We start from the raw sequence: 22,994 nt of genomic DNA, 5'->3' as shown, positions 1-22,994 counted from the left end.
ACTACCGTATATGGTGCAATTCCGCTCTCTCTCTCTTCGCCCATCGCATTGGGTAACACAATAAAACGTAAGTTCACGCCTTAATAGGGCATTTAAACATCAGTCTTGCAAAAAATCACACATCTAAACAATATTTAAGTATCTCTAATAATCTTGTAATTATTTGTGTGCAAAACTGCAGGTAAAACATAACACATTTCCATTTCGCGACAGATATTTCCCTCAGTGTAAAAGTTAGCTCACTGGTTAGCTTCCTTTTTTCTGAGGGGAAAATCTACCGCCATTGTAGTCCTAACATGTAGAGTACGGATACCAACACAGGACAAACGTAATCTCTATTTTCTTTCAAAGTTTTTTTTTTTTGTAAATTATTAATGTGAGGCTGAGTAATTAATTAATTAATTTGTTCTTTCATATGTTCATTCATTTGTGAATATTTGCTTCTATGTCACAGAATATCACACATTGGTATAAAAGAATATGATATGTTTTTAACATAAAATTAAAATTAGTCTTTGGTATCTTTGCTGTTTTTTTTTTTTTACACCTAAAGTCTATAAATACAGCCATAACCTTTTCATATGTTCACTAAAAAATAACACTGACTCATATATTGTTTTATGATGATATTTGTTGGGTTCTACAACATAAACCTAAAGCTAGTAGTTAACAAGTGTGCCCTGAAGTGGAAGTTTAGGGGGCGGAGGGGTGGGGGTCAAGGCTATTGAGTGAGATACATAATGTGATAGGTGAGTTTGTCATTTCATTTTTTTTGTTTTTCAGTAAGAAGTTGTAGTATTGTGTGGATTGCAGTGTTTAAAATTCATTTCAGTGGAGTTTGGAGACAAAAGACATACACAAATGTGCTGGAGTGAGGGGCTCAAAACTGTAGGGACACTGCAGAAAGAGGCTGACAACCACTGGACTAGGAAATAATAGTCAGGGGCCTTTTGTCATGTTTCCCTGTGCTATTTGTTTGGCCAAAGACTGCAATCAAATGAAGTGTCCAGGACAATCCCTGTGTGTGCTTTGTAAAAAAAAAAATGTAAAAAACGAAAACAAACAAAAAACCGTTCCTCTTATATCAGCTTGTCTGAGTGATCTGGAGTAAAATGCTGAAGACATTGTTGAGGACCGTACTCTTGTGCCAAAAGCACCCAAAACACGTGGTAGACAGGATTCTGGTGCCATCTAGTGATATTTAAGTTGCTAGCACTCTTTGACCTACAGAAGGGGTCACCAATCTTATTCATAAAGGGCAGGCGTTGCTGCAGGTTTTCATTCCAGCCCAAGCTCGAGCACACCCTGTAACTGTTTAAAGACTGGGACAAGTTGATTAAACACATAGAATGAGGTGTGCTTTTGTTTAATTGTAATGAAAACCTGCAGCAACACAGGCACTTTGTGGACACAATTGGTGACCTCTGGTTTATAATAAATAGGTGGTGTGTGAAATTCTTTCTTCTTAAATTTTCTCTAATTTTTAACCACTACAAGCATAATGTCGTCTTCAAGAGGCCCTGCATAATAAAAAGATGTGCAAATGAAACCATCGTAAATCTACAAACCTGATTTCAAATAAAGTTAGACTGTAGGAGGGCAGGGACACACAGCAGATAGTGTCGCAATCACACAGCTCCAGGTATCACCCACTCCGTGTGATTGTCTTTGAGGAGTTTGGTGTGGGTTTCTTCCGGGTGCTCTGGTTTCCTCCCACAGTCCAAATTGATAGGTGGATTGGCAACTCAAGTGTCCGGAGGTGTGTGTATACTGCCCTGTGAAGGACTGGCGCCCCCTCCAGGGTGTATTCTTGCCTTGCGCCCAATTATTCTGGGTAGGCTCCAGACCCACCGTGACCTTGAACTGGATAAGGGCTTGCAGATAATGAATGAATGAATGCAGGAGGGCACCCAAGCACCCATGTGAATCCTGTGCAGTCTCAGGAAGAGCAAATCAGACTCCTCACAGACAGTGACCTGAGGTGGGGTCTGAACCCTTAAAAATGAACCCTGGAGCTGTGTAACAACACTAGCAGATTTGCCTTGTGCCGTGCTGTTGAGAGATTTTATTCATTTATTTGTTTGTTTCTAATGGAAAGAGCATAAAGAATGATTTCCAGTGTATTTTCTTTGAACAACTTTTTTATTTTGTACGTGAAAAAAGACAAATGGCAAGCATTTATTTCATATAAAAAAATCTGCATATACAACTTACAAATATCTACATAGAAAGGTTCAAGGAAAGAACAGCTACAAAAAAAAGAAAAAAAAAATGTGCCTGACAAAAATTCATGAAGCATCAACTGATTGCTTTGATTTTTTTCATCTGTACCTCAGTGCTTTGAAAAGCAAACATAAGATTAGCCATTATTAAATTCAAGAGGACTGTCACAAAAAATAAAATAAATGCCTATAACGCTGCTCCAAAGTCATATGACGTCCATAAAACTGTCCCATATTGTAGTTATCCATCAGTACAAACAATTGATGCCAACTCAGCCATTTAACGCGTTCACACCCATTTATTTACAGCTCAGTCCTCTCCTCCTCCGTACATGTCAGCAAGCTTCTTGAAGCGCGGACCCCATTCGCTAATGCAGTCGTAGTCCTGGTCTCCGGAGCTGGAAGAGTTGAGGGAGCTAAGACTGCCGGCCTCTGATCCACCTCCCTCGTAGTCAAACACCAGCAGCGAGTCGTAGGGGGGAGCCGTGGGGTCATTGTCCGCTGCCTTCAGATTCTGCAGCACAGGTATGAAACAGTCAGTGCTATATATTCACATAGTTCTCCAAGTGTAGTTTATTAAAGGTAGTCATACAAATCTCAGAGCTGAAATAAATAAAAGGCCACAGAATATAGTTGTCTCTCCCAACTCCTAAGACTGAATCATACTGAATGAAATGTGAATGTCAGAGACGTTAAATAGATTTCTTCATTTCACAAAAAAGATTTAACACTAGCTAAATGCATTTGACTGATAAACATTAACCGCGACCCTGAAATGGAGAAGCGGAGAAGAAAATGATGATGATGATGATGATGATGATAAACATTACAGGACCTTCACCAAATGGGGAAAGAACAGACCACAATTTAGGAAACACCTTTGTTTGTATCTGCTTTTGGAGATTCAAGCACCACGTGACGTAAAAAAGAAAATACTTCTGAGGTTTGTCAGAAAATGCTGTAATTGCTGTGGAGTAAAAAATAAAAATGCCACAATTTTGCTGCCATTTCATGTGTAAAATCATCCATTAATGATGCATTCTAATTAATTTATTTCCAAAAACCTGTGCTCATTGTCTAATAAATCTCAATAAATACACCAATGGCTACATAACGTTAACTAAAACATACACAAACATCCATCTTAATTGTTACTTTCAATTCTGCTACACGTTTTCCTAAAGCAGGTGTCTCAGTTCTCACAGCCCTCTCAGACTTACATCATCAATGAAGTTGCCGATCTCGTCAGGGTTGGCAGGGCGTGGCCGGTACTGTGGGGCAGGCACTGTACTCACCAAGCAGCGGCTTTCTCTTCACCCTAGTCCTCCTCCTTATGAACAGAAGCAGCAGGAGGACCAGCACTGCATAGGGAGCACATTCATAAATCAATAAATGTACCTTCAAAAGCACAACATTGGCTTTTAATTTCAAATGTGAACCTTATATTTCTCTCTTCATTATGAAAAGGTGGCTATTTGAATATTTAAATTTTCATAAAACATTTAGAAAGTAGAAAATCTAAATAAAATCCCCGGAACTGAGGGGGGGGGGGGGGGGGGGGGTGAAATCAAATGCTACTAAACAACAGAATACTGTACAAACATGTTCCGTATTTAAAAAGGTATTTATAGTGTGTTTTGAGGGCTCCACCTCAGTGATAATTCTGTGACTGTGTTATGCATAACATTACACATGGTGAAATATAAAATAACTTACATAGCAGAGCCATGATAGCTCCCCGAATTCCAAGAATGGCAAGCAGAAACGGAAAGCCCAAAAAACTGCAGTCCATTATAGGCTCGCCTAAGCAATGCACATCTGAGCCAGTGCAATCACACACTGAGGCCTCCACGGTGTTGTCCTGATACATGAGAGCGTTGTCATATACCCTCAGATGAACGTTGTAAATTCCGCTTTGCAGTGCAGTCTTGAGCGTGAGTAAAACTGCAGTTCCTACACAAAAAGGGAAAATAAAATTCACACACAAATCAGCCATAATTCATTTAAATTTTAAGAAAAAGGGTTCTAACTGATCCAGGCTATAGACATTCCATTTAACAGTTGAATGTTTCTCAACACCCAAAACCCTGAGAAAAGTTTACACTGAATTTCTCATTTACACCTATATTCAGTGTCATTGTACAAACCCCCCCCAATCACAAGCAGTAAAACAGAAGTAAAATTGGATGGGACGAAGGAACATACCATTTGGATCCATCTTAGCAGTCCAGTTGTTCTTGCTATCGTCCCGGAGTTCCACTTTGAAAGGGGCAGCAAAGCGAGGCCCATCGTTATCACTCACAGACAGCACCTTTGTCTCTGGATCCTTATTGCACAATTGAATCACTCTATCGTCAATAGCAGGATAGTTGTCATTCACATCCTCCAAAGTAATCAGAAGGGTTCCTGTACCAGTGGCTGGAACAGCATCTGCAAACAAGTAAAAAGCCTGTTAGGAGAAGCTGCATCATCAGATATTTTCTTCAAAATGGAGCATGAGGAAAAAGAATTACCATTGTCCACGGCAAGGACCCAAGCTTGGTATTTGCCATCTTTCACAAAAGGAGACGCTCTATCCATGGGGCTCTTCACTTTGATCACCCCAGTGTCTTCTTCAACACTCAACCAACCAGAAGAATCAGGGGACAGACGATACCTGCAATGTACAGCAATAACTAACTATGTCAGAGCTAGATAGTACAGTAAAAATAAAATGCCAAAACTCCACCACAGTCTGGAGAGCACTGACCAAATCTAAGTTTTTGTAACATACACGGTACAACTTGCAGTGAAATGCTTTGATGATTGTCCACACGTTAACAAAAATATTAATTAAGGAATGGAAAATAAAAGATAACAAATATAGACATTAATACTAAACTAAAAAGAAGCTAAAACTGTACAACTATAAAAGTGAATAAAATCTATTTAAAAAAAATAAAAATAAAAAAAACCACACCTGGGCCGTGCTTATGGCATAAAGATGATGACAACACTGCAGTGCATCTGAATGCAGTGCAAAAATGCGGTAAGAAAGTGAATCAAGATAGAAACTTTAAAACAAACACACCCAATGTGACGTTAGAAATCTTAGTGACAGTTTGTTAGAACGTTAGAGTGCATTAGTGACATTATTCATTATGTGCCTTATCCACATTTTGTAAGTCAAGCCCAAGAACTCTTATTGATATGGTATTTGCCTGAGCAAAAAAACTAAAATGCCTTTAACACTGTACCTCAAATGATCTACGAATAATTTTAAATTTGATTAAGATTTTGGCTGCAACCAAATCTGGCTTAAATCAAAAGGTGTCTTACTTCACGGTCTGAGCCCTCGCTGTGTCTGGATCAGTGGCGGTGAACACAGTCAGCTGAGAACCAACAGCTGTATCTTCAGGTACAGAAACCTCTTTCACCTGTGGATCAAACACTGGAGCTTCATTCACATCCCGGACATTTACAGTGACTGTGGCAGTGGACGTGGTCATGGGTTTAGCAAAAGGAACGTCGTTCTCCACAACCACCAACAGAGTGTACTTTGGGTTTGTCTCAAAGTCCAGAGGCTGGAGGAACAACAAAGGAAGGCCAGTGAACTCAAGAAATAAGACGCCCCAGGATTTATTCAACTGACAGTTTGAAGTGGTGTCAGTGCTACCTTAACAGTGGTAATGATGCCCTCCTGTTTGTTTGGTCCTGTGTTAAAGTTAAAAACTCCACCCTGGTTGCCTTGAATGATCCTGAACTCCATCAGTCACCGCCATCTTCACCACCACAGCTCCCACTCTATTCTCTGGGACAGACACGTAGTACTGAAAGAAAAAGGGAAAAAAGCGCTTGCCTTAACACTACAATAAAAAAAAAATCACTCTGCTTGGTTTGTTTGTTTGTTTGTTTGTTTGCTTGCTTGCTGGCTGGCTGGCTGGCTGGCTGGCAGGCAGGCAGGCAGGCAGGCAGGCAGGCAGAAAGAAAATGGGACAGTTTCAAAAATTCATTGAAATATCTTAGAATGTGTGTCGTTAAATGTCTTACCGATGTCTTCTCAAACTTGGGGGCATTGTTGTTGCTGTCAGTTACGGTAATAATAGCTTTTGCAAAGGCTGTGAGGCCAGAGCCCATCATATCTGCAGCTTGAATCTCCAAGGTGTATTGAGGATAGTTCTGGAAAATTGAATAATCACAATCGGGGAGGTTCATTTATTATTGTATTCCTCATCAATTCAACTTTCACCCACGAGAGTGCTTTGGTAAGTCTGGCTAGATAGAACCATCTGTTAAATACTCACCTCTCTGTCCAGACCTTCAGTTTGGACCCTGATCGCACCAGTCACAGGATTAATGTCGAACATGCTTGGATTCGGTTCTACTGGATTCTGACTGATGATGGAGTATTTGATATCAGCATTGTCAGTGGTAGGGTCATCTGCATCAGTGGCTGAGACCTTCATGAACTCATAACCTACACAGAGGGGAGGGGGGTTAGCTGTTTAAAAAGAGAATGTCCTCTCCAATTCTTAAGTAGCAGTTGCGTTGTGTACACATTAAAAAGATACCTATGGCTGAGGCTTCTGGAACCTCGCCCATGAAAGTGTCTTGGGTGAAAACAGGATTATTGTCATTCATATCTAAAACACTGACAATAAACTCCATGGGAGCTTCCTCTTCTCCTTCATCTGCAATAGCGTGGAACTGAAGCTGGAACAGACAAAAGAAAAGAAACATACTTGCTGATTTCTTCAATTCAATATCCCATTCTTACAAGATAAAACGGACAAATCCCACTTAACTTATACTGTCAGGACAGAAAACACTTACCACATATTTGTCTTTGGCCTCTCTGTCTAAAACCTGTGTGACGTAGAGCAAGCCAGTGATTCTGTTTACTGTAAAAAGTCCCACAGGAGGCAGGTCTGCTCCTTCCCCAGTGATTCTGTATGTGATCGTAACTTCCTTAGACTTAGGGAATTTGACCTGAGGACAGACAATTTAAATACAGTTAGTTACAGGGATGAATCACCGCAAGGGCTCTGTGATGTGGCCAAAATATATAACTTCAGTTGAAAACATAATTCTAATATCAAATATAAACAATATAAATGCCAGAGAAAATATTTAATATTGAATTACTGCCCAGTCATAATTACTGCTTGTAGCTGCAACTGTACGCACCTGCACCATCCGTTTGGGGAATGGTCCTCTGTCATTTTCTGGAACATAGATTGGTGGATCCGACCACCTTTTCTTTCTCCTCTTCAACCCCCCTGAAGACTTTGAAAACTCTAGAACTGGGAGCGCTGAGGAAGTTTCAATCTGGGGGAAAGAAAAAAAGAAAAGAAAAGAAAAAAAAAATCAATAAAGTGGTTCTCTAATAATCCTTAAACTGTTTTTTTTAATACCACTTTTTATTTTTTGGTTTTTTAAATGTTCAGTGTCTGCATGCATATCACGTAGTTGTGCCCTTATTCAGATCTGAAAATACCTAGCAATTACCATTGTAAATATCCACATCCTTCTACATGTTCTGTGACAAACGGTTAAAAATAAATAATGTGTGTGTGTGTGTATATATATATATACCCTCCTGATGCCTTTTAGCATTTGTATTTTATATCTTGACCAAAGCAATAAACAGTTCCCAAATCTTCAGAAGTATTCATAATTCTTCACTCAAAACTCTGCATTGTTTAAAGACAAAATAATGCAGTTTTCATGGGGCACAAACCAAATATGATACTAACTCAGATAGGATTATTCATGTGTTCAAGGCATGCAGCCCCATACCTACAGAGAACCCAGCCATTTATAAATTCGAGTTATAATGCTAAATTTGCTTGCAAATTAGGGTGGGTTCAGATTTGTAGTCCAGTTCTCTTGGTGCAGTCCAAACAAGAAACATGACATATTTAACATCAAACCAAAATGACATGATTAGTTTGCGAACCAGTCGTCAGAGTCTTCAGCTGGGCTTATTACACGTATCAGGGTTGCGTGTGTTTATCTGGAGGTAGGTTTACCAAATGGAAACACATCAAGAGGCTGTACAATGGATTAAGAAGTTAAAACGTTGCCAGATATTCCTCCAACGCATGAACCAAAGCAGGGCCGCTACGGAGAAGATGTTAGGAGATTTGTCCTCAGCTTTTTTTTTTTTATAAATTGAACTGTTTGTGGGTTATTTTTTCCTCGTGGCACTATTGTTACATCTTGGGACTTCACGTCCTGCGTTTGGTTTGTTTGGATTACCTTTGGTTCCATTCCCAGGCAGTTTCTGTCCACTTATTTGTTGCAAAAAATGTTATGAGAGTGTTCGCACTTACTCTAACTGCACGAAAATCACACCAAACCAAAGCTGACAAGTCTGAACACACCCTAAAATATTAATTGAAGTGTGCTTTTGGGACAACAAAACGTTTGTTTGAAATGAAAATCAGACAAGTATAACACTCAGTAATACATTACAGGCCAAAAAAAGGTCATAAATCAAGACCCACACTTTTCCGAAGGGGCACTACTCGAGCCAAAACATCACGGAGGTCTACAATTCCTAATGTGTCCACTAGAGGTCAGGCTCGTCAATGGCATACCTGTGCAGGCCCAAATGAGTCTTCTTGCTGCTCAAGGTGGTGGTGGTTTTTCTTCTGCTCATGTTCCACTCGCACAGACGCAGTGTGTTTCTTGCCACTGGAGTCCCAAGCATGGACAGTGAACATCTTATGGCCATCATGAAGAGTGACCTGTCTCTTCAGTTTCACCATGCCATCAGTGTCCACTTGAAACCTTTTGTCAGCAGAATCAAAGACTGCCCTCCTCCTAGCAGTGCAGTCATCGAATACAACTGAATGAAAATAAAATATATAAATGTTAAATATGACGAGACCATCCATTTGACAGACCGTTTTTCAAAATCATATTAAAAAACAAATCAATTTGTTAAAGATGGACAAACATGAAAAACTAAGTAGTGCCTGAATCAAACTGTATATGCTGCTACACACAGTCTGATCTGATGGCAACTCCACACAGTCAAAATAAGCAGTGCACCACAGTGATAGCTTTAAGTGCTTTCAGAGATTTCATGAGGAAACAGATAGCGAAAACTTTTGCAGATCATGAGCAAATTGCCATTACGCAGGAACCTGAGAGGAGCACGCAGCCTCTAGAAAGCAGCCAGAGATCAGTGATATTCCTCCACAATAAGAGGAGTTCTATTAATTATTAGGATCATGATATAAACACTTCTGAAACACTTATTTGACAACCCCATGGATAGCCATAATGTAGTCTAAATATAAATGTCCTCTTAATCCCTTTTACTCTGCAGTAGATAAAAATGTGTGCATTTTTCCTACCTCCTGCTAAAAATGTTGTTCCAAAAAAGACTATAAAAAAAATCTATAGTTTACTATTTAGCAGTCCATCTGTGTTGAAGAAATCCATGTATAATTTGTTTGTATATATTCTTACAATTAAGTGCTCATTCTCGTTGTGTTAAATCCCTAATTGTGGGTGTTAAGAGGAAGGACTGACTTTATTTTATATATAACATTGAGCTCTGGTTTTGTGTCCTGAGACAATGAGAGGCTAATCTTACCAAACAATGTCAGAAAAGCTACCAACAATTAAGAGGGTAACACTGGTCAATCAACAGTTTAATCTGTCTTCTTAAAAATAAGGGGATTGAATGTGTCCACAAACTAAAACAGACTGAAACAACGTAATGAAACTTTAATAAAAGATGAGAGTAATGAACGTTAATGAAACTTTAACATGGCTCATACATCCACAAGAAACAACAACAAAATCTTTGATTATGATCAGAGCACATGTATCAGTGAAAACCTGTAGAAGCAGGCAGGTTCGAGAAATAACGAAACTGAAAAATGGTAACCCTTGACAGTGGAAAGTACCAATGCAGAAGAAAAACGAAAAGCATTGTACAGTGGCTCATGTTCAAACCTGTATTTCCACACCCACAAACCCAGAATCACTGATAGAGCTACAGAAAATGAAACCATCCATCTGAGGGAGCCACATTAACATTAACAGAAGAACTTGACTCATTCTAACACAAATCGACTAAGACACCAAACCTCTACATGTTGAGCTCGGTAAGAGCACCGTCCTTCATATGCAAGTTAAAAGCTGGCTGAGAACAAAGCCTTGAGCAACACATTTTTCTGACTGGAAAGTGGTCTGCTGTGCTTCCTGAATGTACAAAACCAAATATGTCTGGACAAACAGTTCAGTCCAAGACTCTAATTTCATTGTAGAATATTGTCTTTTGTGGCTGCTAATTTTTTATGACAATTTAATCCCCTTTGGGGAAGGGGGAGAGAAAAAAACCCACAGCATTTAACTATCGTTATGTTTCATATCTCCTGACCGCCAGGGCGGTGCCAAAAGTGGATGTATCCCTGCCGTGCCATGGCCAACCGAGAGCGTACGCCAACGAAGTCACTCACGTGACACATCGTGAGAATCCCACGCAGTATATAACTGCTCGGATCACGCTGTACTGCCTCCTTCTCTTCTCGCCTTGGAAGCTGATTGAGCGCAGTTCGCCTTTAGCTTCGGAATTTTTTCCTGACCTCTAGAGCTGTTTATTTTTCTTCTCTTCACGTCTCTTTGAGGGATACGTCAGCCGACCGCCGTACATAGCCTGGTACACCAGAGCTTAGGTACGAGCCTATACACAGTACGAATCACCGCGAACCTAACGGGTGAGTACTTTTCTCCAGCCTTTAGACGCAAAAGCCGCGGTATACCGAGGGCTACAGCGCTAGGCATCGACGCGTTTTTTCCTTTCTGCTCCTCAGTGTTCGGAACACCGAATCCAGAGGCCACGCAGTATACGCCGGTAAGGAACGGCTTTTGTTACGCAGAGGTTTTTTTCTTTGGCAATGCTATCTCAGATTAGCTGTATTCACTGCCCCTCCATTTTGGAGCCCAACGATGGACACCGACTGTGCCCGTCGTGTCTGGGCCTGGACCACCTCCGCGAGGCACTTACGGACCCGTGCATTGACTGCGCGGTGATGCCCTTGGCCATTCGCCGGGAATGCCTGGTGGGCCTTGAGGCACGGAACACGGCCGCTCTACCTGCGGCTGCACCTAAAACACGAGCCAAAAGAAGCGCTGAACCAGCTGAAGAGCATGGTTTTAGCTATGGGCAGCCAGAATCAGAGGCAGTCGGAAGAAGCCTCTTTGGATTCTCAGAACTCTGGTTTGCTGCCTCCGGAGCCGGACTTAGATATTCCTCCATGGTTGCATCGGACGTGGGGTTCCTGACCATGCCACCTATTGGTCGTGAGACTGAGGCCCTTATTCTAAGCCCGAGCTCCCCACTGCCTCCTCGCTCTTTCTCTTCGAGTGGAGCTAGAGAGGATGGAGAAACCCCTGCGGCGTCTTCACGCAGGTCTTCGGTGGAAAAGACATTGAAACTAGCCCTGGCCAGGCTGGGCCTAGATACCCCAGCGGCAGAATGCTTGCGCTCTAACGTTTAAGCGCTTGGAGGCAGACGGACTTGCAGTACCCCCATGTCAGGATTTTGTGGCGGAATTCTCTGCCGACTTTCGTAGTGAGAGAGCATGTCGTCCGACAGATACGGCTCGCATGCTATCTTCCATGTCCGGAGCGGCTGAATACGGTTTAGCGAACATGCCGCCTATCGACCCCTGTGTAGCCTCAACAGTGGTTTCACCAGATGAGGCTCTTCGTTAGGAGCCCCGCTGCCCCAGTGTGGAATGCAGACGCACGGACGAAATGGTTGTTAAACTGCATAATTCAGCGACGCGGCTGGGTAGGCTGCTCAACACGCTATGCATCCTGCTCATAGCCCTTCAGAACCCTCCTGCTACCACAGAGGACCCCACCGCTCCAGAAGAATTGCTAAATCTGGCTCTTTTAACAGCTGGCTATATGACCCATGATACTGGACGGCCTGTGGCCACAAGTCTTCATGCTCGTCGTCAAGTGTGGCTGGCCCAGGCCTCGCTACCCAAGCCGTGCCATGCCACACTACGATCAGTACCCCTCAAGCTTATGGAACAGTTCCATCAAGCTTATTGGGACAGGACGGTCTCAGATCCATGGGTCCTCAGGACCATGTCGAGGGGTTACAGGCTGCAGTTTCGCCGCCGGCCACCCCTAAGTTCTCGCCCACTGTTTACCAGAGTTCAAGACAGGGCAGCAAGGCTCTCCCAGGAAGTTTGAATTCTCCTGGACAAGGGAGCCATAGAGTTAGTGGACCCTCACGTTCAGACAGAGGGTTTTTATTCTGTTTACTTTGTGGTTCCCAAAAAGGATGGTGGGCTCAGACCCATTTTAGACCTCCGGTGGCTAAACGCCTATTTAAAGGTTCTACCGTTCCGAATGTTGCACACAGCGGTCACCCTTCGTATGATCGACAAGGCAGAATGGTTCACACAGACGCCTACTTTCATGTTCCCATTGCTCCGGAGGTTTGCCTTCAATCAGAAGGTGTACCAATTTCGTGTCTTACCATTCGGCCTCTCCCTGGCTCCCAGGGTTTTCACAAGGTGCGTACGTGCCGCACTGTCCCCACTTATGGCAGAGGGACTGAAAGTTCTGCCTTACCTCGACGATTGGCTCGTGTGCGCCCCGACAGAACAGCGTGCGCACAAAGACACACTCCAGTTGCTGCAGCACATACAGGCACTGGGGTTCACTATAAATTGGGGCAAGTGCATGCTCACTCCGACCCAAACCATCACCTTTCTGGGAATGGTACTGGACTCACACCTTATGAGAGCATCCCTCCCTTGGGCTCGTGCTCGAGCCATACTCTGCACCATCCGCCGCTTGAAACTAGGATGCAAGGTCCGGTTTTTGGATCTCTTGCGGCTACAGGGACTGCTTACCGCAGCCTCACAGGTGGTGGCACTGGGGAGGCTCCACATCCGACCCTTCCAGATGTGGATCACCAGCTTAAGGCTGGACGCAGTGCATCACAGGCATTTTCTTGTCCACATTTCAGGAGAATGTGTTTCTGCCCTGAACATATGGACCTCGGTCACCTTCCTTCAGTCAGGTGTCAGGCTGGGGTGCATCCCATCCCGCAGGAAAGTGATTACCACAGACGCGTCCCCCACTGGCTGGGGGGCAGTATGTCATCACAGGGCAGTTCAGGGACTCTGGTCCGACCGGCAGGCCCAGAGCCACATCAACACGCTGGAGCTGCAGGCAATATGGCTTGCTCTGAGACATTTTCTTCCCATTCTCCAGGGGAGGCATGTCTTGGTACGCTCAGACAACATGTCAGTGGTGTATTATGTGAATCACTTTGGCGGAACGAGATCCCGCGAGCTCCTGAGCGTTGCCCAGGGTCTGTGGACATGGGCTTACCCAAGATTCCTGTCTCTCAGAGCAGCACACGTGGCTGGCTCCTCCAACAACGTGGCGGACACCCTCTCCCGCTACACCATACACCCAGGACGGTGGAGACTGCATCCCGAGGTGATTCAGTCAGTGTGGAAGTTGTTCGGGAAAGCTCAGGTGGATCTCTTCGCCTCACAGGACACCACGCATTGCCCCCTGTGGTTTTCGGAAGAGCCGCAAGACAGCCCACTGGGCGAGGATGCCCTAGCCCACGACTGGCCAAGGGCACTACTCTACGCTTTTCCTCCCTTTCCACTACTTCCAGCTCTCTTGGACAGAGTAGGCTGGGAAAACCATCGGGTTCTCTTGGTGGCACCTCGATGGCCATACCAGCCAGGGTTTCCTCTTCTGCTCTCCCTGGTTCAAGGTACACCATGAGAGCTACCGAGTCGTACAGATCTGCTCTCACAACTGAGAGGACAGGTGTGGCACCCCCAGCCAGAACGGCTTCGACTGTGGCTGTGGCCCTTAGGCCCCCCACTGGGCTAGAGTCGTGTTTTCCCCAGGTGCAACACACTATTGATAATTCTAGGGCCCCCTCTACTCGTGCCCTTTACAAGGGCAGATGGAAGTTTTTTGAGGTCTGGTGCGCTGGCCAAGGTTTGGACCCACATTCAGACAGTTGGACCGCACGCTACAGACAGTTCTGTCCTTCTTGCAGTCACAACTGAATGAAGGGAAGTCTCCCTCTACACTTAAGGTGTACGTGGCCGCCTTGTCGCACCACTTGGTGCTGTCTGATGGTGTTTCCTTGGGTTCTCAGGAATTGATTACGTCCTTCTTGATGGGGGCAAGACGACTGGTCCCGCCTTGTACACTTCGGTCTCCACCTTGGGACCTTTCACTGGTGCTAGACAGCCTTTGTCAGGCACCTTTTGAGCCATTGGAACAGGCAAGCCTCAAGTGGATCTCCCTGAAGACCACTTTTTTACTAGCCGTCTGCACAGTTAAACGGAGGTGTGAGCTCCATGCTATGTCCATCAGCCCCTTATGCCTGCAGTGGGGCATAAATGATTCTAGCGTCAGGTTGAGGCTGAACACTGCCTTCCTGCCTAAGATTTTGGAACCAGCCTTTGTGAATCAGGCCATTGACCTTCCCGCCTACACAGACCATTCTGATGCAAGGCGGTCCTTACTTTGCCCTGTGCGTGCCCTTAGGGCCTATGTATCCGCTACGGCTAATGTAAGGAAGACCGATCAGCTGTTTGTTTGCTTCTCTGCTGCCAAACTGGGGATGGCACTGTCTAAGCAACGACTGTCCCATTGGCTTGTGGACTTTGTTCGAGGGGCTTATGAGGCTGCAAGCCACCAGATGCCCTACCATATCACGGGCCATTCTGTCCGGGGTGTTGCAACTTCCTGGGCTGCACTCCGAGGTGTTTCCTTGCAGGAGATATGCACGGCGGCTACGTGGTCCACACCGTGCACCTTCTCCCGATTTTATAGTGTGAACATCGCAGCTGCGGAGGGGCTGTCTACAGCAGTTCTATCCCGGGCCGCAGACTGTCAATAATCCTCCTCGTGACATCGTTGGTACACGTCATCCACTTTTGGCACCGCCCTGGCGGTCAGGAGATATGAAACATAACGCTGGTTACGTATGTAACCGTGGTTATGTGAATAGTGGATGAACGCCAGGGTTCCTGGTCACTCGGAGAGGCGAGAAGATCCAGGTCCCTGAGGCAGTACAGCGTGGGATTCTCACGCTGTGTCACGTGAGTGACTTCATTGGCATACGCTCTCGGTTGGCCGTGGCACGGCAGGGATACATCCACTTTTGGCACCGCCCTGGCGGTCATCCACTATTCACATAACCACGGTTACATACGTAACCAGCGTTAAAATGTCAATTTAGGCATAGCATTGGACAAGTATTTCTCTTATTTATTACTTTTCAGCTATAATCAACATTAAATTTGACCTTAGAAGACACATCCAAGCTCACTTGTGTTTTTAATGCTGAAATAAATATCATTTTTGGTATAGCAGGTGTAGCAGACATGCTAGCTCACTTCGTGTATTATATGTAGCAACAAGAAGCCTAATGCTGACCTTGATAACTGGAAAAAGTTTAAATTACTAGTCACGCTTAATCAGCTTTCCAATTAAAGTTTGAAAGTACCAATAGCACAGGGTTTAAAAAAATACTAGCTGAGATGGGTGTAAAATTCAGTTTGTATGATTAAAGCATCTAATAAATTCACAAATAAATGGCATTCGACAGCAGACACCACAGAACAAGAAGAGACCTCACCCCCATTCAGGCACAAAAAGGTTTTAAAGAGTGTCCAACACACCACATCACTCCAAACCAATCCGGATTATTTATCTAGAGAATTATTTTTATTCTATTTTTCTATTTGAACATGAATGTTTTAAAAGCTCATCAGCTGATGTGTTTTAAAAAGTGGAGATATCTTGGTCATACCACATTCCTAAAGGGAGATATTGAGAGAGGGAGTTGTGATTGTACCTCTGCCGAGCCGACTCCCGCTGTGAAGGTGTTTTCTGTGCACTGTGAAAATGTACAGCTCGGAATCAAACCCAGGTGAACATGGCGGAAATTCATTCGCAGCAGACGACAGTACCTTGATGAGAGGGAAAAAACACCTTCAGTTACTTTCTCGAGCACAGGGAATTATTACTGTATTATACTGTATAGTTTTTAAGTAAATGACATTCAAACTCCCCATAATTTTCCATTGTTTTTGAACATGAATCAAGTTCACTGATTTATAATATGGTCATTTCTAATAAGTAGTCCATGCAACCAACAAATATCGGTTCTGTGTTTGCCATAGTACCGTGTTTCCCCGATAGTAAGACACCCCCCATAGTAAGACGCAGTGTGGGTTTTAGGGGGGTCGGCTAATGTAAGACGTACCCCGAAAGTAAGACATAGTAAACTGTACGTTGGAAAAATATAAGCCATAGTACCGGTACCTTTTGCTTCATTAACTGCGGGATGCAGACGGTTAGAGCGGGATGCGGACGGATCTGGAGCGGAATGAGCGGAGGGATGTGGAGGCCGCGTGAGCAGCAGTAATGTTGTCCATGGTCCAACACGCAGCCATGGTTGTCATGGAATAAATCTGTTTTATCTTCCAGTATAACATATTCAAACTGTTCGTTCTTACCGTTTTTCATTGTTTTACATGTTATACATGGAAATACCGTCATGATACGGTTGTAACAAGACATTCTTGGCACTTGCTTTTATAAAACTGTTTTATGGTGAATACCATACTGTTCAGGTTGTTAATAAATGTTAATTTTATGGTTAAAACAAAAATCGACATTTTTTACCAATATAAGACATACCCCGAAAGTAAGACATAGTGGGACTTTTGGGGGTAAAAAGAATGTATGACACTGTCTTACTTTCGGGGAAACACGGTATGTACCTATGAAATATGAAGTGATTCTACTGTATAGTTTTTGAGTAAATGACATTCAAAATCCCAATAATTGTCCATTGTTTTTGAACATGAATCAAGTTCACTGATTTATAATATGGTCATTTCTAATAAGTAGTCCATACAACCAACAGATATCAGTTCAGTGTTTGGCATACAACGTGCCTATGAAATATGAAGTGATTTTACTGTATAGTATTTAAGTAAATGATATTCAAAATCCCCATAATTGTCCAATGTTTTTTGAACATGAGTCAAGTTCACTGCTTTATAAAATAGTTATTTCTAATAAGTAGTCCATACAACCAACAGATTTCAGTTCAGGGTTTACTATACTATGTATCTATGAAATATGAAGTGATTTTACTGTATAGTTTTTGAGTAAATGACATTCAAACTCCCCATAATTTTCCATTGTTTTAAATAATTATTCACGTTCCATGCTCCATAAAGTAGTTATTTTGAATAAGTAGTCCACAGAACCAACAGGTTTGAGTGCAATGTTTACCATAATATTTACCTGTGAATTATGAAGTGATTTTACTGTATAGTTTGAGTAAATAGCAATTAAACTCCCCATATTTATCCATTGTTTTTAATGTTTTGTCAGATTTCATGGTCACTTTTAATAAGTAGTCCATACAACTGTCAAATATCAGTACAGTGTTTAACATACTATGTACCATTGAAATATGAAGTATTTCATATTCCCCATATTTTAAAAAGTTCCATGCTCAATAAAATTGCTATTTCTAATAAGTAGTCCATACAAGCAACAGATATCATTTCAGTCTTTACCCTAATATGTTCCAATGAAATATGAAGTCATTTTACTGTACAGGTTTTGAGTAAATGGCATCCAAAATCCATAGAATTGTCCATTGCTCTTAATTATGAATGAAGTACTGATTTATAAAATGGTTATTTCTAGATAGATGGAGAAAAAGAAAGAACCAGAAGGAAATTTACCAGCCAGTAGCAACAAACAGATCATAGTAGACTTAACTATAGAGGGGATGTTACATTTACAGGACATGGTAAGCAGATCAAAGTATAAGAACACACAAAATATCAAATAAACACTTAAATAAAATGATGCAAGGGCAGAAAATAACATATAAAAAGTTGGGAAACTATGGTAGCAAGGGCAAATATTCATGCAGAATTTGTCATGTGTAAGCGAAAAAGACAGTATTTGAGCTTCGTAGCCTCAGATTCAAGCAGGTGTATTCATCGACTAGTGTTTGTGCTGGAAAAATATCCCATAAAAGAACATAAAATAAAAAAATACATGTCTGTAACTCGCATTGCACATATTCAAATATTGGTTTCTGAATGTGCAACTTATGTGCATGTTTATACAAGTATGTGAAGGTGTTTTGTACCATATTCACCTTTGCAGTTGTAGCAAAACTGAGTGTGTATGATGTTTTTGTACTTGTGTGTGTAGAACTGTATTTGTGCACCTGCAATAAATGATTTGTAAAGGTGTAACTGTGAAGTTGTGGGAGGGGAACTAATTTCTACAAGTTTGCAACTCCTAAAGCTATTTTCCCTGTGACATCAAATTTAATGATATTACACATGTTACTATTTTCTAGAACTACAAATTTCACTGTCACAGATATTCAGGTGTTTTGCCCCAAATAAACCTCCATAGAACTTCATCTTCCATGATGGAGACAGCAGCTTGTGCAATTTCCTACTATCAGCCACCATAACCACAGAGTCCAGCTCCACTCCAACCACTGACCCCTATTAAAAGTGTGCTGTAAAGATTCCCCCACCTCAGCAGCAAAGGACTTTGGTAGTTTAGGACACACTTTATCCGGTCCAGCTGCTTTCCTTGTTTGGAGTCTCCTCAGCTCACCTCCGACCTGATCCACAGTAAGGATATGTGGAAGCAGCAAACCATTTTAAATTATGGAGAATTTGGATGCTATTTACTCAAACACTATACAGTAAAAACACTTCATATTTCATAAGTATATAGTCTGGTAAATATTGATATCTGTTGGTTGTATGAACTACTTATTCCAAATGACCATTTTATAAACCAGTAAACTTGAGTCATTATTAAAAACACTGGAAATATTATGGGAAGTTTGACTTTTATTGACACTATACAGTAAAATCACTTCATATTTCATGGGTACGTAGTATGGCAAACACTGAACTGACATCTGTTGGTTGTATGGACTACTTATTAGAAATGACCATTTTATAAAGCAGTGATCTTGACTCGTGTTTAACAAACATTGCACAATTATGGGAATTTTGAATGTCATTTACTCAAAAACTATACAGTAAAATCATTTCATATTTCATAGGTACATAGTATGGAAAACACTGAACTGATATATGTTGGTTGTATGAAATACTTATTAGAAATGGCCAATATATAAACCGCTTAAATGAGGTTACTTTCTTTCAAATGAAGGGTTTACTTTCAGGTTTTCACGCGCATTGAGTACCGCTCTGTCACTAGTATTTGCGCACTAAAATCTGACGTGCGGCTAGTTTAACCGTTATTTCTCAAACGGCGGCTGGATTAAACGCAGTGTAACGTGCAGGCGATAATTAAAAAAGTTAAAGCTAACTTACCTGCAGTAAAACGATAAGAACTCCCACTCGTACAATCCTGAAAGGCTCCATTAAAGAAACCCCGAATCTAATCCGGTTAAAAGTTACTCCCAAGTGCGAATGTCCTGTGATTGAAAATCTCCTCAGCGATAAATGGAGGAAGCTCAGCTCCACAGGTAAACTTTTGGTAGTTTCCAGAAGTGACGCAGACAGGTGACCCCGCCCATCCGCTTAAACGTTGGCCAAATATGGACTCGGGTCTCCAGTCTCCGCCCCTTAACGGGTGAAGTCTTCAGGTAAATATCTCCAGGATACTCGATACTTTTAAATGACCACCTTGTTTCTCACTCACTGTTCATTTTATCAGTCCCATTGACCATATATATACTGGGGAAATGTCTAATCCACCGAGGATTATTATTATTTTAAATAATTGATCTTCTCAATAATGGTGGTGCGTTTAAAATATGTTTATAACTTGAGTGTGAAGAACAAAGTTTTTTCCAGATGTTCTCCTTGATCGTATGGATTTGTTAAATCAACAACACACTTGATTTGACATAATGGAGTATTTATTCACTGGGGAAATAGGTATTGGATGATAACCACAAATAATACTGGACTGTTCATCTGATGTTCTGCATATTTTTCAGGGCCCTCAAAAAACCAACACCAAGCAGGTATTCTATGGGATATCCTTCTTAATGTATGTTGTGTTTTTACGAGTGGATCAGACACAGCATTGCTGCTGGAGTTTTTAAACCCCGGTTTCATTGCTGGACTGACAATAGTCCAACAAACAAAATTATCTAGCCAGCATCCTGTGTGCACTGATAGACTAGAGGATGATGAACACAGTGTGAAGTAGAAATGAGTTACTGTCACTGTCACTGATGGACCAACAAGGGAGGTGTGTCTAATAGAGTGGCCATTGAGTGGACACACTGTTAGAAACTCCAGCACTTTGGCGCCGATTCACTCATACCAGACCATTGTACAGTGGTTAAAATTAAGAAAAACTCTATCTTGGAAAATAAAGGACCAGTTCCCCAGAGTTGGGTGATGGAGGTAGGTATCATCACTATATTACTATTAGTATTGTCTGTGTCAATGTCATAGTCCAAAATACATCACTCCATAGCTGTGAGGGTGTGAGTGACTGAGTGAGTGTGTGAAACTCTCCACCAAAGTGAGTGTGTGAGTGACAGGGTGAATATTAATTAAATTAAAGTCATCAGACCTGATCAGACATTTGTTACTGACACTTAAACAGTTAAAGAGTTAAAAATAACTTACAAACAAACCCAACAGAAGGCATCCAGAGAGAGGCAGAAACACAACACAGCCTCAAACCTCAGGACTTGAGTGGTGAGGCTAACAGGGGCGCACCTCTGGGCGATCCAGGGCTGAAGAAATCCCTCAAGAGTGCGCCCATCAGTCCCCTAAACCCTCAACAACTCCAGCATGGGCCCTGCGAGCAGCCCAAGCCCCTGCCTCCTTGGACGTCGTAGCAAGGCCCCCTGTCTCAGAGGGTGTCTCCGCAGGGCCTCCTGTCTCAGAGGGTGTCTCCGCAGGGCCTCCTGTCTCAGAGGGTATCTCCTCAGTGTCTCCTGCTCCTGTGAAGGTGGCCAACCAGGCCGCTCCTGTTCCTAAGATTGCGGCGAACCCCGCTGCTCCTATCCCTGAGAAGGCGGCTTCCACAGCCGCTCCTGCTCCAGAGAAGATGGCTTCACCCGCCGTTCCTGCTCCAGAGAAAGCGGCGGCATCCGGCGTTCCTGCTCCAGAGAGGGCGGCGGCATCCGCCGTTCCTGCTCCAGAGAAGGTGGCGGCATCTGCCGCTCCTGCTCCAGAGAAGGTGGCGGCATCCGCCGATCCTGCTCCAGAGAAGGCGGCATCCGCCACCACTTCTGCACCCATGACTGTGGCCCCGGCCCCTTCTGCACTCGTGACTGTGGCCCCAGTCACTTCAGTTCGTGTCCGTAGGTTGGCCCCAAGGACTTCGGGGCTGATCCCCAGAAGTGTGCCCAGGCTGGTCCCTCAGACTTCCCCACAGACTTTGCCAGTCCTGGGCACCCTCCAGTTGTTTTGGTTCCCCTGTCTGTCCCTGTCCTGCTTCCTGTCTCTATTCTAGTCCCTGTACCTGTGTCTGCCTTTGTCTCTGTTGCCGTCACAGTCACTGTGTTCGTGTCTGTCCCCGTAAACGTCCTGGTCCCTGTTCCCCTGCCAAGTCCTGTCCAGTCCCCGTTACTGTCCAGTACCTTGTCTCCTGTTTCATTACCTGTCTCTTCTCTTGTCTTGTCTCCAGTCCAGTCCCTGTTTCAACCCTCTGTCCTGTCTCAAGTCCAGTCTCCTGTCCATTCCCAGCACGCAGTCCAGTCATCTGTCCTGTCTCATACCCAGTCCTGTCAACTGTCCTGTCTCCAATCCGGTCCCCAGTCTTTAGTCATGTCCAGTCCCCGTATCCACCCAGTGTCCAGTCTAATGTCCTATCCCCTGTTCAGTCACCTGTCTTGTCTCCCTTTCAGTCCACTGTCCTGTCCGCTGTTCAATCACCTGCTCCTGTCCAGCCTTCTGTCTCTAGTCTCGTCGTGTCCTTAATCTTGTCTCCCATTCCTAAATCTATTCAGTCCCCAGTCTTGTCTCAGTTCCTGTCCAGTGCTCAAGCCCAGTCTCCTGTCTCGTATCCTTCCCTGTCTCAAGTTCACTCCCCGTACCCGGCCTCAGTCCCATCATCTGTCCTGTCTCCCTTCCAGTCCCTTGTTAATAATCCTGTCCAGTCTCCGTTCCCATCCAGTGTCCAGTCCAATGTCAAGCACCCTGTCCTGTCCCCTGTCCAGTGTCCATTTCAGTCAAGTCTCTTGTCCCCAGCTCCATTTTCTGTCTTGTCCTGAGTCTTGTGGGTTCATTCTGTTTTGTTTTTCCTGGCCCCTCCTGCGTCAGCTCTTGGGGGTCTAGCTTTATGTGCCCTGGGAGTTGCGTGTCTTGGAGGGGGCATCTGTCACATCCTGGCCCAGTCCTGTCTGTTTTCCCCACCATGTGCTCATGTAGCACATGGCTCTGTTTGTTATTGTCCATGTCTCTGCCCATGTCCCTCCTTTGTTCCTCCTCCTCGTCAGTGTTGTTTGTAATCCTGCCCCTTCATTATTAGTCTCAGGTGTCCTTGTGTGTATTTAAGTCCCCTTGTCTTCCTGTCGTTGGATATTTTACCTTTGTATTGTTTCACTTCCATTGTTTCCGTGTCGTGTCGTGTCGTGTCAGTCAGTCTTTTCCTCATTTCATGTCCTATATCTTGTCAATAAAAGTAACTGTGTTTTAGCGTGTGCATCCGCCTTTGTCAGTCTGCCCCACGTTCCTGACAATATTGTTAGATGGTATTTTT

The 22,994-nt window shown here is 43.3% G+C and overlaps 1 long non-coding RNA gene and 1 pseudogene across 1 annotated transcript; one reads left to right on the top strand and one right to left on the bottom strand.

Moving 5' to 3' along the window:
- LOC136677949 (uncharacterized) lies at positions 1-3,529 on the top strand. The gene is made up of 4 exons (XR_010796446.1): positions 1-67; positions 2,532-2,747; positions 3,055-3,165; positions 3,410-3,529. It is a non-coding gene; the product is annotated as an uncharacterized lncRNA (long non-coding RNA).
- Positions 2,282-19,749, bottom strand: LOC136677947 (B-cadherin-like; annotated as a pseudogene).
- Between the last annotated feature and the right edge of the window lie 3,245 nt (positions 19,750-22,994).

Source organism: Hoplias malabaricus, chromosome Y (assembly GCF_029633855.1).
Source record: "Hoplias malabaricus isolate fHopMal1 chromosome Y, fHopMal1.hap1, whole genome shotgun sequence".
Lineage (NCBI taxonomy): Eukaryota > Metazoa > Chordata > Actinopteri > Characiformes > Erythrinidae > Hoplias > Hoplias malabaricus.
The sequence above is the reverse complement of the archived record's forward strand: the minus strand, read 5'-3'. Positions and strand labels throughout refer to the sequence as shown.